The 14,940-nt window shown below is 32.6% G+C and overlaps 1 pseudogene; it reads left to right on the top strand.

Annotated features, from left to right (window-relative positions):
* The first annotated feature begins 8,313 nt into the window (after nt 1-8,313).
* Nucleotides 8,314-14,940, top strand: part of LOC106324399 — a 13,811-nt pseudogene continuing 7,184 nt past the window's right edge.

The following is a 14,940-nucleotide window of genomic DNA, read 5'->3' on the forward strand; positions in this document are numbered from 1 at the left end:
CAAGGTACATCAGCGCTCCAGTTGCACTTAGATATGATACTTGCGGACCAAGTATCTCTTCTTTCTCCTCAGGTGGTCGAAATGGATCACATTCAATATTAAGTGACCTAACAGCCATCGGGGTGCTAAGAGGAGTTGATTTATCCATGTAAAATTGTTTCAACACTCTTTTAGTGTATGTGGATTGGTGCACAACATTTTGTGAATGTTCTATTTGTAGGCCAAGACAATATTGTGTCTGTCCAAGATCTTTCATCTCAATTTCACCTTTGAGATAGTCAGATGCCTTTTGTATTTCCGTTTGAGTTCCGATAATGTGAAGATCATATACCGCGATTATTACAAATCCGGATATTGTTTTTATTGTTTTCTTGATGAAAACACATGGGCATATAGGATCATTCACATATCCTTCTTTTGTTAAATGATCACTGAGACGATTATACCACATACGTCCAGATTGCTTTGACCCATATAGTGATTTTTGCAATTGTATTGCATCTTTCCATTGTTCTCAATCATGTCTCTTTTGACATATTTTGGTTCTGGATCATCGATTTCTTCATTTACTTCACTTGACACAATATATGAGAAAGCATCATCAAGATCATCATGTTCATTTCTATTCCATATCTTCTTATTATGGATGTAGTTGATAGAAATTTCATGATTACTTTCCGACTCATGATGCTCAACTTTCTCAGTATCCTCATTATTTGTTTCTTCCAAAATACTTTCTGCTATTTTGGATGTGTCATTTATCTTGACATCTTTCTGTTTTCTAAGATTTTTATTCTTAGAACCAGCAGGTCTGCCACGCTGCAAGCGTGTTTTAGACTCTTGTGTATTGTCTGCTTTTCCTTTGATCATTTGATATTTTGATACAAGCGGGAGCATTCACGGCTGGTATATGAGATTTAGTGACCGTCTTGGTATCCGCAAATGCATCAGGTAGCTGATTAGCTATACTCTGTAAATGCATGATTCGTCGAACTTCTAGTTCAGACTCTTTAGTAGGGAGGTCAAGATATAGTAACGAAGGTACACTCCATTTGATATCATTTTCTACATTTTTGTTTTCTCCCCCTAGAACTGGGAATACTTTCTCATCAAAATGACAATCGGCGAAACGTGCCGTAAAGACGTCGCCAGTCTGTGGTTCTAGATATCGTATAATTGATGAAGAATCACAACCAACATATATTACCAATCTTCTTTGTGGTCCCATCTTTGTACGTTGTGGTGGTGCTACATGCACATATACCGCACAACCAAATATTCTAAAGTGAAAAATGTTTGGTTCTCGACGAAACGCTAACTGTAGTGGGGAATACTTATGGTATGCACCCGGTCTTATTCGAATGAGTACTTCTGCATGCAAAATGGCATGTCCCCATACAGAGATTGGAAGTTTTGATCTTATGATCAATGGTCTTGCAATCAATTGGAGACGTTTAATTAAAGATTTATCCAAACCATTTTGCGTATGAACATGAGAAACCGAATGTTCAACTTCAATTCCCGTTACCATACAATAGTCATTGAATGCTTGGGATGTGAATATAGTCTAACTCTTTTAATAGTATAATCAGGAAACTGTGCTCGCAATATGATTATCTAATTAGAAATCTCGCAAATGCCACATTTCGAGATGATAATAGACAAACGTGCGACCATTTGCTGGATGCGTCAATTAATACCATAAAATAGTGGAATGGTCCACAAGGTGGATGTATAGGTCCACATATACCGCCTTGAATTCTTTCAAGGAACTTTGGTGATTCTTTATCGATTTTGGTTGGTGATGGTCTTACGATCAATTTTCCTTGTTGTCATTTTATTCCCTTGAAAAATCTCCTGGATTTTCAGTGAATGACCATGTGCCTGGGTGGCCGAGGCGATCATGCCATATATGTCTTTACTACAACATTTGATTCGATCTCATCGATATAAGTATGATGTAGCCCCGAAGGAAGTTCTGGAAATTTTGTCCAATATGTGTTTTCTGCCACATTTCTCAGAAGTTACATACATGTATTTCTTTTCATTGCAGACTGAGTCCGTGAAGATATATGTCTTTAAAACTCAACAAATTCCTTTTAGAACTCGAAGAATATAGAGCATTATTTATGGAACCAATGTCTTTAACTTTGTCTTTCGTGGACTCTTGATATAACTTACAGAGATGTGGAGGAGTTCGACAGGTACGAGACCAATGTCCTTTACAGCCACATCTGTAACACACTTTCTCACGCTTCTGGGTGGTATACTCTTGAGTTTCTTTACTCTTAGAAACTTGTCCGGATCTAACCTACTTTTTAGATCCCTTCCATTTTGGATTGTAAGTTTTTCCACGTTTGCTATTGAAACGGCGACCACGATCTCGGCTGGTCTGGTTTCTCTTTTCCGAATTTTCTACCGCCGTAGCATTTACTTCAGGAAATGCTTTGGTTCCCATAGGTCGGAAATTGTGGTTTTTGATCAGGAGCTCATTGTTCTTTTCAGCCAACATGAACGCAAACATCAATTCAGAAAATCTAGTGTACCCGCATTTTATGTAAATTTCGGGCAAGAAGTGAAGCTGTGTTGGGGAAAGTGTTGTATGTTTTATTCATCATTTCTGCCTCAGAGACTGGGTTACCACAATATTTCAGGAGTGAAACTCTCCTCAAGACAGCGGAATTGTAACCCTCAACCTTTTCAAAATCTTCTAGAGCGTGAGGGAGGTTGACTTTTCTCTGGTTATCGAACCTTTCTTTTAAAACTTGCCACAGTTCAGCTGGGTCTTCTACGCTTGTATAGTCGTGCGTTAAATTTTCATCTAAATGCTTTTTCAGGAAGATTATCGCTTCGGCTATATGCTTGGACGGCGATTTGTTACCCATTTTAATCGTTTCGGTTATCTTTTTCATTACAAGTAAGGTTTAACATTTGTGACTCATTCGATGTAATTTTTTGCCAGTTATTTTCAAAGCTGGGAACTGAAGTTTCTCGATGTTTGCCATTTGTATTTCTAAAACACAAAATAATATATTTTATTAGAATTTCGTAATTTTAAAATGAACCATTTATATTAATAATACACGCAATTACAAGGATAAACAACGCATAGAAAAGTAAATCGACATTAAGCGTAAATTCTTCAGAAGCAAATTCTCCAATAAATAAACCAGACATAGAAGTAAAAATTAGAATTGCACATACAACCAAAAATATACGAATCGTCTTTCTTGCAATGAAAAACCGGAATGTGGCGATTTGAAAATATTTGAGAGAAGATGAAATGTTTTGGATGAAGTATGAGTGTATTTATAGATGAAAAACACTGTTCATAGCCGCTTGAAAAGGGAAAAAAATTTTGAAATTTTTTCTTTGTGACCGTTGGGATTAAATCGTATGAACCGAAAATCAATCTGAAATTACTGTAGTAATCAGTCAACCAAATTCTGTAAATTTCATAATATTTTATATAGGTGACCAAACATTTATATAATAAACAAACGAATATCAGTCATATTATGGTGATACAAAAATTATAACATTAAATAAATTATGCGGCACAGCCTAGCCAGTAATTATAGTGTAATTAGCAATCAAGGTTTATTAACGAGGTGACATACCGCTCGCATTAATATAGGTAAATAATAGTAAATAAAACAACCACTATAAAATTATTAATAATAATATAGGTGGTATACCAGCCACTATAGCAGAGTAAATATGATACATATAAATTTTACCGAATCGCAGAGTGATCGTGCTGATAACGTGTTATAAAATATCTTATAATTTTCTAGTATCGAGAAATTTTAAATAAGGAAAAAATTGTATACTCCCAGAAAAAAAGATAACACTGATAGCAAAAGAGAATTCGTTATAAGACGAAGAAGGGATGGTGTATTACAATTGATCGAAACGATCGTTTATATAGTAGTGAAAAAAGAGAAAGTTACTGTGCGTGCATATTGACGGTGGGCTCCACAACGTAAAGAAAACAACGTCAAAATAATACGCACTGAAACTTTTGACATTTTGCGTTGTCGAGCCCACCGTCAATATGCACGCACAATATCTTTCTCTTTTTCACTACCATATAAACGATCGTTTCGATCAATTGTAATACACAATCTCTTCTTCTTCTTATAACGAATTCTCTTTTGATATCAGTATTATCTTCTTCCTACGAGTATAAAATTTTGCCCTTATTTAAAATTTCTCGATACTAGAAAATTATAAGTTATTTTATAACACGTTATCAGCACGATGACTCTGTGATTCGGTAAAATTTATATGTATCATATTTACTCTGCTACACCGCTTATATTATTATAATAATGGCTGGTATACCACTGATATACCACCTATATTATTATTAATAATTTTATAGTGGTTGTTTTATTTACTATTATTTACCTATATTAATGCGAGCGGTATGTCGCCTCGTTAATAAACCTTGATTGCTAATTACACTATAATTATTGGCTTGGCTGTGCCGCCGCATAATTTATTTAATGTTATAATTTTTAAATCACCATAATATGATTGATATTTGTTTGTTTATTATATAAATGTTTGGTCACCTATATAAAAATCATGCGGCACAGCCTAGCCAGTAATTATAGTGTAATTAGCAATCAAGGTTTATTAACGAGGCGACATACCGCTCGCATTAATATAGGTAAATAATAGTAAATAAAACAACCACTATAAAATTATTAATAATAATATAGGTGGTATATCATATAGTAGAGTAAATATGATACATATAAATTTTACCGAATCACAGAGTCATCGTGCTGATAACGTGTTATAAAATAACTTATAATTTTCTAGTATCGAGAAATTTTAAATAAGGAAAAAATTGTATACTCGAAGAAGGGATGGTGTATTACAATTGATCGAAACGATCGTTTATATAGAAGTGAAAAAAGAGAAAGTTACTGTGCGAATTGTAATACACAATCCCTTCTTCTTCTTATAACGAATTCTCTTTTGCTATCAGTATTATCTTCTTTCCTGCGAGTATAAAATTTTGCCCTTATTTAAAATTTCTCGATACTAGAAAATTATAATTTATTTTATAACACGTTATCAGCACGATGACTCTGTGATTCGGTAAAATTTATATGTATCATATTTACTCTACTATAATGGCTGGTATACCGCTTATATTATTATTAATTATTTTATAGTGGTTGTTTTAATTATTAATATTTATCTATATTAATGCGGGCGGTATGTCGCCTCGTAAATAAAACTTGATTGCTAATTACACTATAATTATTGGCTTGGCTGTGCCGCCGCATAATTTATTTAATGTTATAATTTTTAAATCACCATAATATGATTGATATTTGTTTGTTTATTATATAAATGTTTGCTCACCTATATAAAATATTATAAATTTACAGAATTTGTTTGACAGATTACTATAGTATTTTCATATTGATTTTCGGTTCATACGATTTAATCCCAAGGGTCACAAAAAAAAAATTCAAATTTTTTACCCTTTTCAAACGGCTATGAACAGTGTTTTTCATCTATAAATACATTCATACTTCACTCATTTACTTCATTCAAAACATTTCATCTTCTCTCAAATATTTTCAAATCGCCACATTCCGGTTTTCCATTGCAAGAAAGATGATTCGCATATTTTTTATTGTATGTGCAATTCTAATTTTTGCTTCTATATACGGTCTTTTTATTGGAGAATTTTCTCCTGAAGAATTTACGCTTAATGTCGGTTCACTTTTATATGCGTTGTTTCTCCTTGCAATTGCGTGTAAAATTAATATAAATGGTTCATTTTAAAATTACGAAATTCTAATAAAATATATTATTTTGTGTTTTAGAAATAAAAATGGCAAATATCGAAAAACTTCAGTTCTTGGCTCTGAAAATAACTTGCGAGAATTGCATCGGATAGGTCACAAATGTGAAATTTTACCTTGTAATTAAAAATATAACCGAAATGATTAAAATCGGTAATAAATCGCCGCCCGAACATATAGCCGAAGCGATAATCTTCCTGAAAAAGCATTTAGATGAGAATCTAACACACGACTATCCAAGCGTAGAAGACCCAGCTGAACTGTGGCAAGTTTTAAAAGAAATGTTCGATAACCAGAGAAAAGTCAACCTCCTTCACGCTCTAGAAGATTTTCAAAAAGTTGAGGATTACAATTCCGCTGTCTTGAGGATAGTTTCACTCCTGAAATATTGTGGTAACCCTGTCTCTGAGGCAGAAATGATGAATAAAACATACAACACTTTCCACAACACAGCTTCCCTTCTTGCCCGAAATTTACAGAAAATGCGGGTTTACTAAATTTTCTGAATTGATGTTTGCGTTCATATTGGTTGAAAAGAACAATGAGCTCCTGATCAAAAACCACAATTCCCGACCTATGGGAACCAAAGCATTTCCTGAAATGCTACGGCGGTAGAAAATTCGGAAAGGAGAAACTAGACCAGCCGAGATCTTGGTCGCCGTTTCAACAGCAAACGTGGAAAAACTTACAATCCAAAATGGAAGAGATCTAAAATGTAGGTTAGATCCGGACAAGTTTCTAAGGGTAAAGAAACTCAAGAGTATACCACCCAGAAGCGTGAGAAAGTGTATTACAGATGTGGCTGTAAAGGACATTGGTCCCGTACCAGGTTCAAATAATAAGCCATAGGCTTCACTTTCCTTATCAGGTTCGATGTTTAACCTCACAGAGAAGTTGAATGTTGCATATCCAGTAGACTGTTCGTGCCTCAATGTTGTTAAGAGTTTATTTCATGACAAGTACCTTGGTCATCACTAGTAGGATCCTCCGTTTCAACATCATCATCATTGTCGCGAGAAAGATAGTGATTCACTTGCGGCCGTTTGAAACCAGGGAAAGGGTCACGAAGAGCAGACCATCCATAAATATAATATTAATTCATGTATAAATATTATAAGATTAATTCATGTATAAATATTAATATATCAAATATAAATATTAATAAAATTTAAAAATTTAATGTATTTTAAAAACACGGATCTGGATCCGGACCTAAAAATTATGATATCCGGATCCAGATTCCGTTTGCACGGATCCAAGATTTTACTATCCGGATTCGGATCCGGACACCGCGGATATCCTATTTTCGGAGCGGATTCGGAGCGGATCTTGGATCGAATCTGGATCTCGGATAATAAGTGTCATGCCTACATGCAAAGTACAAGCATCCTGTGAACACAAGTTCGCACAAATTCCAAAGAGAATATATTTACAGATTTTCTATATACAAAACGAAAACGAAAACGAAAACAGGAAAACAGGAAAATCAGTGGACCGTTAGGCGAAGGGGTGATTAACGCACACGTTTTCATAACCAAAATTATCCTGATGTCACGCGTCAAATCTTTACCCAGACAACTGTAAATCATACTTTTACTTACCTCGCTAACAAATATATTATCCTTGTTGTTTTATACATCAATTAGGGAAGTTATAATACTCTCCTCTTTTGTTTTACAAGTGGGCCATATTCAAAGGAAAAGTCGAACATGTATCGTCTCGTCTGGCCAAGTACCAACAAACCCTCGACTATAATGCCATCCATATTAAAACCCTCAAGTATTTTAAAACCAAAATAAATCCTTAACTTGAATCTGTTAGAAAACTTAGCTCTCCGTTTGTCAAACGTTTACTTTTCTTCTTTAAACCATTTAACTGGAAAAAAAATAAAGCACATCTATTAAATAATAAAAACAGCAAGATTTTTTATCAAAAACTACACAAAGTTTGGAGGTCATTAACGCACAACAATAAACCCTAGAATCATAAAAAGTTGAACGGGAGGTGGACGATAGAGACAGAGATTGTTAACCTGATTCGAAGACCAGGGAACTGTACTCATCGATTCTCAGTGGTCAAAGATGATAAAGTAAATCAAATTCTTTTGTTGGTTGTTGTGTTTTCACATTATTTTGCTTTAACATTACGTGATTTTAGTGGTCATCTTACGTGATTCACCACACTATGTATGAGTTTATATTTTTCTTTTGCCTTTCTTTTAATGCCTCTAGAGTTTTAGTGGCCAAGAAGCTTTGTCGTGTGTCTCTTTTTTTTATCAAAAGTTTAGTCTTTATCTTATAAGTATAACACATTTGTCAAGAACATTGACTTATACATAATTTATTTGTGTTAATGCAGGACAAGTTTCTTTAGACTATATGTGGGTGGATATTGGACTTCAGATGGTTTATATATTGGTGGTGATATAAGACGATGTAAAGTAGAGTTTGAAAGTCCAAGTGTATCAATGCTAGTAGGTATGGTTCAGAATGAAGGTTTTGCAGATAATATGAGTAAGTTTTCATATTTTCCATCAAGAGAAGATAATAGTCGGAAGGAATTGTGTGGGGATGCCGATGTTGCGGAAATGATTAACTACACTCATGAGTTGGAAAGTATGAATCTGTATGTGGTTAGGGATGATGATCCATATCTTGAAGATGTGCTTGTTGGAGAAGAGGAAGAGGAAGAAGAACCTGAAGATGAACCTACAGACTTTTACCGTGATGATTATGCTGAGACTGATGATTCAGATGATGATGGCTATCAAAGTTCTTTTTTCGTTGGTCAAGCATTTTTCTCCAAAGAAAGTTGCAAGAAAGCGATTGAGAAGTATGCTATCAAAGAGAAGGTCAATATCCGTTTTCAAAAATCTGAAAGTAAGAAAGTAGCTGCAGCATGTATACAAGATTGTTGTAGTTGGAGGATATATGCGTCAGTGAATAGCCGGTCTACTAATATGGTTGTGAGATCCTACATTTGCACTCACACTTGTTATCCAACAGGTGTAGTGAAATTATATAGTGCACCTAAGATAGCATCTGATTTTCTGAATGAGTTCAGGACTAATAAAAAGTTGAGTGCGGATCAGATGATGCAAAGGTTGCTAATCCAAGGTCTTCGGGTTCCAAAATCAAAATGCCAGAGTGCAAGACAAATCATGTTACACATAATTAGTGATGAATATGCTGAGCAGTTCACTAGGATGTTTGATTATGCAGAAGAGCTTCGTGAGTCAAATCCTGGTTCAACCGTGATATTAGGGACAAAGGATAAGGTTTTCGAAAAGTTCTACACATGCTTTGAAGCTCAAAAAAGTGGATGGAAAAATGCATGTAGACGTGTAATTCATTTGGATGGAACGTTTCTTAAAGGACGGATGAAAGGACAACTCTTAACTGCTGTGGGAAGAGATCCAAATGACCAAATATTTGTCATTGCGTGGGCTATTGTTCCAGTAGAGAACAAAGTTAACTGGGAGTGGTTCATGACCTTGCTACAAGAAGATTTGGACTTGGAGTTTGGAAATGGACTTGCACTATCATCAGATCAGCAGAAAGGGCTGATATATGCTATCAAAAATGTCCTTCCTTATGCAGAACATAGAATGTGTGCTAGACATATTTGGTCCAACTTGAGGAAACGACATGGTGAGTCAGGAAATTTGCATGGTTTATTTTGGAAGTGTGCAAGAGCATACAACACGCAAGTTTTTGACAGAAGACTCGAGAAGATGAAGAGTGTAAGACCTGAAGCTTATGAAAAAGTGAAAAGAAGTGTGGGTTCTAACTGGTCAAGGTATCACAAATGTGTATCTCTACTTTTATAAATCATTTTTTTATGTATTCCACTTGCTTAACATTATTTTGTTTTTTCTTGTTGTAGAGCATTTTTTAATGACCTTACAAAGTCAGCTGCCATAGAAAACAACCATAGTGAGTCATATAATGCTGTGCTAAAAGATGCTCGACGGAAACCAGTGGTCGCATTGCTAGAGGACATAAGGAGACATGTTATGTCCAGTAACATGTTAAAAATTAAAGAGATGCATAATGCTACTGGGCTGATCACACCAAAGGCAAGAGCTGTGATGGAAAAGCGAAAAAAAAATCTTAAGTGGTGTCATCCCCTTCCTTCAGGAAGAGGATGGTATGAGGTGGATCATGGTAGAAATAAGTATCGAGTGTATGTTCGAGGTGCTGTTTCTTGTACTTGCAGGGCATATGACGTGAGTGGCATACCATGTTGCCATATTATGTCTGCTATGTGGACTGAATATGGAGAAGCAAAACTACCAGAAACAGTTGTCTCTGATTGGTATTCAGTTGAGAAGTGGAAGCTATGTTATAGTTCGTTGCTTCGTCCTGTGAATGGGATGCAATTATGGAAAACTCATACTGATGTTGTAGTTATGCCTCCTCCGGACAGGATCATGCCAGGAAGACCAAAAAACAATGATAGAATCCGTGAGACAGCTGAAGTTCTTCCATCGCAAGTTACGTCTGCAAATGAAAAAGTTCAAATGGTATCAGTATTTACTACATTTTTACTTTATCGTACATTCAGAGCCGTGCCTATGATATACGTTTTGAGGCATTGGCCTCAGGCCCCTCTCATATTTGTAAATTTTGGGGCCCCATATTTACTAAGATCCGCAAAATGCTAGTATAGTTACTGAAAACAGTGTATCCTTGTAATAATTCAATTTCAAACATTCATCTCTATTTTTATTTATTATTGTAAACACTAACCATCTTTTTAATGTAAAAATTTATTCTCCGTACAAAATTTAGGGCAATTCTCTCAAACAACATTTTTTAAGTTTTTGTCACAAAAATAACTCTCAAAAAAGAAAATGACAAAAAACTCCTTTTTATTTTGAAATTTTAATTTAATTTTAAATTTTTTAAAATTTGAAACTCTATTCCCAAAACTCCACCCCTTAATTCTAAAGCTTAAGTCTATATTAGTTAATCGTAGAGTAAATAAAACTTATTTTCGTCAGTTTTTTTTCATTGAAAACCATTTTTATGAAAATAAACTAAAAATAGCTATCATAGGTAATTTTTCTAGAATTGATGTACATAAGTGTATATAAAATGTCCTACTAAACAAATATAACCTTTGCCATTAAAAGTTTGTAAAGTTTTTCTTTCATATAATAATCTTAACTCCAAAACAACTAAATAGCAATTATTTTGATTTACCTTTTTATACTTATTTTTTTTTGTAAACTGGCATTAATATTAGTAAGTTATTAATTATTACACTAATATTACTATTTATATTATTCTCTAAAATAAAATGAACTAATTTTTGCCTTAGGCCCCCAATACTCTAGGCACGGCACTGCTTACATTGTTTGTCTTTTATCATATATTTCTTTACTCTTATTGAACTTACAGACCTGCAGCAACTGTCAACAAGTTGGGCACAATATACGGTCATGTAAGCGTGAATCCGTGCCTAAACCAACTAAGAAACCTCGAGGAAGGCCGAGGAAAAAACAGAAGACAATGGCTGAAGAAAATGTTACAACTCAGCCAACACAATCTTCCATAATTTCTTAGAAGATAATTTCCGATTTCTTTGTTTACGTTGGTTTTTTGTGATGTTCATTTGCTTTAGTAAAACCAAGTTACACTACAATATGCTCTGTTTTTTGGGCAAAATACAGTACTCTGATTTTTTTGGTAAAATAAGATGTTCTGCTTTTTTTGGTGAAATATAGTGCTCTGTTTTAGTGGTAAATTCATGTTATCTGGATACATATTGCAAGCAACCAAACTACGTGTGCTTTAAAATTTTTTTTAAAAAACTTATTGTTTTTATGCTAACATAAATGTCTCGTTGTTTTTTCTATTCAAATGGCATATAGACAAAATATTGTTTGGGTTTAAACGTCTCTTTAGACGGAGGGTTATGTTTTCTAACATATTCAAGTTAAAGATTTAATTCTGTTTTAAAATACTTGAGGGTTTTAATATGGATGGCTTTATAGTTGAGGGTTTATTCCATTAAATTCCCATACAGAAACAATCAAACTTAAACAATTTTTGGAAAAATAAATATAGATATAGATATATAAATGTTGGTTCTTAATTTTTAAACCGAAATCTACCATTGACAAACCCTAACCAAATCGTATTATATTCGGTTAATTTTAATTATCGAAAATCTTTGGTTAATTGATAACTGAAAACCGTATCGGTTTGGTTAACAAACTATCACAAGGCTTGTTTCTATCATCTCCACATAACTTTTTTCTATCATCTCCATTCTCCACATAACTTGTTTTCATCATCAAACTAAGTGATTGAAGGCTCTGTGTTCTAATCCACCATATATGCGAAGATGCCTGTGTCACCGTCCACACAAAAACACATTGAATAGTTTCTTTTGTCTCTAATCATGCTAGGTCCTTAAATACGTTAGTTTTAATTACAAAGTTAGTTGAGAGGCTTTACCTTTCTCTATTTGGCGACTGAACATACGTGAGTCGGTAATGAGCTTTCGTGAGGGATCCATAAAGAACCTTAGGATTGGTACGTTTGAATTTACTGATTTTATTTAGAAAAAATTGGAGTTGTTCGGTATGTAGCATGTTTTTCGAATAATTTCAAATAATTCAGGTAAAATAATATTTTTGATTTTTTTGAAAAAAACATCCTATACCGGAAAACACCAATCTTCTACAATGGGAGCCAATAGTTTGAACTTTATTTATTTACATTTTTTTTTGTTTATACAGGGTATAAATAATACATGCAAATTAAATAACATCTCTATAAAATATTTACCTTTTTCGTTTACAAAAAAAATTGGTTGAAGTAATCTTAGCAAATTAATGCGAAAATATCTAGCGTATGACAAACTATATGGATACCAGTTAATCTATACTCTTATTTATTAATTTACATATTTTTTTAAAAAAAATTGTGTTGTGGTTTTAACATTTATAAGGTGAAAATAGAATATCTTTTCTTTGTTATGGTTATCCGGTTAAACCGATTTCTCCTTTTCAGAATATTGAATGTTGAGTTTTAATTAATGGAGAATTAAAATGTCAAGCATATGTTATATAGAAACATTTATATTTTATATGAGAACTATATTATAGCTATTATATAGTTGTATAATTATATCAAAATAATGGGATGTCTATTGTATATCAATCATATATAAAAACTTTTATCAATAAAAAGACATAGGTTTTTGTTCTACGGAAAATGTATAATTTTTTTTTGCTATATTTTAAACAAAGGAAATAGATATAAAAGAAAGAATACAATAAAAGATAAATAATATTTTAGATTAATAAGTTTATATTATTAGGCCAATCACTTTCAAAAGGTCGTAGAGTTTATAAAAGCAACTAGACTAGAACTCGCGCCATGCGTAGTTAAGTTTCATTTTTATAGTTAAAATTTAATTTGTTTTATAGATTGTTTTGAATTTGATTATTCTATTTTTAGAAGAAATTAGGTCGTCATTTTATTTTAATAGCTGAATATAAATCCATGTATATAAACTGTCAGCTAGAAGTTCTCACCACCTTTAACTTAAAATAAGCCACCTAGAATTACTAATATTAATCTTAATTTTCCAACCCGTTTTAATTGGTTTGAGATCTTTTATAAAAGTAATTTTCTTGAGAATTCATTTTGAAAAACCTGTGAATGTGAATGATGCTTGTAAAATAAGTATCTAAACATACATGAAAATTTCTCGGACAACAATTTTTTTATTCTTTTTAAATTTTCAGTTCTTTTTGAGTATTTAGTGATGAGAGATTTCATGGAAACTACTGTTAATGTATTTGATAACTATATCAGTATCATACACTTTGTGGCCCTTTTTAATAAAGATTTTATATAAACAATCGCTAACGTGAATAGTGACAATGAAACACTACAACAAGCATATCAACATTTTTTATTTTTTTAGCCTATCAACATTTACCACATATATGATTAGAGATTGATCATAAACTGAAGAATATCATGTGCCAGAGATTAAGAATTGTATAGTTATCGAAACAAATTAGTAGGATCGTGTTATAGCACATGCAAATAGAGTGGTCCAAAGTTTCGATTCAAATACGTACGAAACCATTTTCTGAAGTGATGATATATTTTAGGTAGTTCACTAAAATATTGTTTCTATAATTCTTGTGAATTATATAGGGTTTTTAAATTGTGTTGATTAGTTATTATCTTTTTCTAAAAAGTTATTATCTCACCATTCCTCTTCTTATACCGATTCTTATATATATCTTGATATATTTTACTCAGTTTATTAAAAGCTTTATACTACACATTTATTTTTATAGACTTGACTTAGTAGACTTGACTTACAAAAGTCAACCAAGTTATATTTTCGCTTTTGACTAAAGTACTTGAATTTCATATGCGTGTGTGATAAGGTAAAGTTTAAGTAAACATTTTATTATTGTATATAGTCTTATACTTGTATATTGAGTATGTATATTGAGTCATAACCGTAATCCGGTTTAGTCCTGTATATAAATACTTCCTCATGTTCATTTTTCATTAATTAATGTGAATGAGGTTTATTTACGCATATAGTATCAGAGCAATATCTCTATTACTAAAAGAGAAATACCCATTAAAAAATATCCCTAAGTTTTCTAACTTATTTACACTTCCATACCACTGAGAATTAAATTAAACTATCTATTTTAAAAAATACCCCTAAGTTTTCTAACTTATTTACACTTCCATGTCACTAAGAATTAAATTAAACTATTTATTTTAATGTTTGTCTTTTCCAGTTAAATTAATGAGTTTTCCTTAATCAAATTTAAACTTAATGTCATTAAATGAACCTAAAAATATATCATATTTAACGTAGCTTATTACGTACGAGTACGGCCCAATAATGAACTTGAATTTTATTTTTACGAAACGTGAATCACTTGACTTATGTAATATTTAAATTATATTAACTATAATATAACAAATGCATATAACCTACCTATACTTTAGTTTGAAATGATCATGTTCAAGTTTTATATAGTCAACTTACATCATGCATCGATCGATGTACAATATTCAAACCATCTATGGTTTTCGTTTTCTTTATA

Source organism: Brassica oleracea, chromosome C2 (genome assembly GCF_000695525.1).
Source record: "Brassica oleracea var. oleracea cultivar TO1000 chromosome C2, BOL, whole genome shotgun sequence".
NCBI classification, from domain to species: domain Eukaryota; kingdom Viridiplantae; phylum Streptophyta; class Magnoliopsida; order Brassicales; family Brassicaceae; genus Brassica; species Brassica oleracea.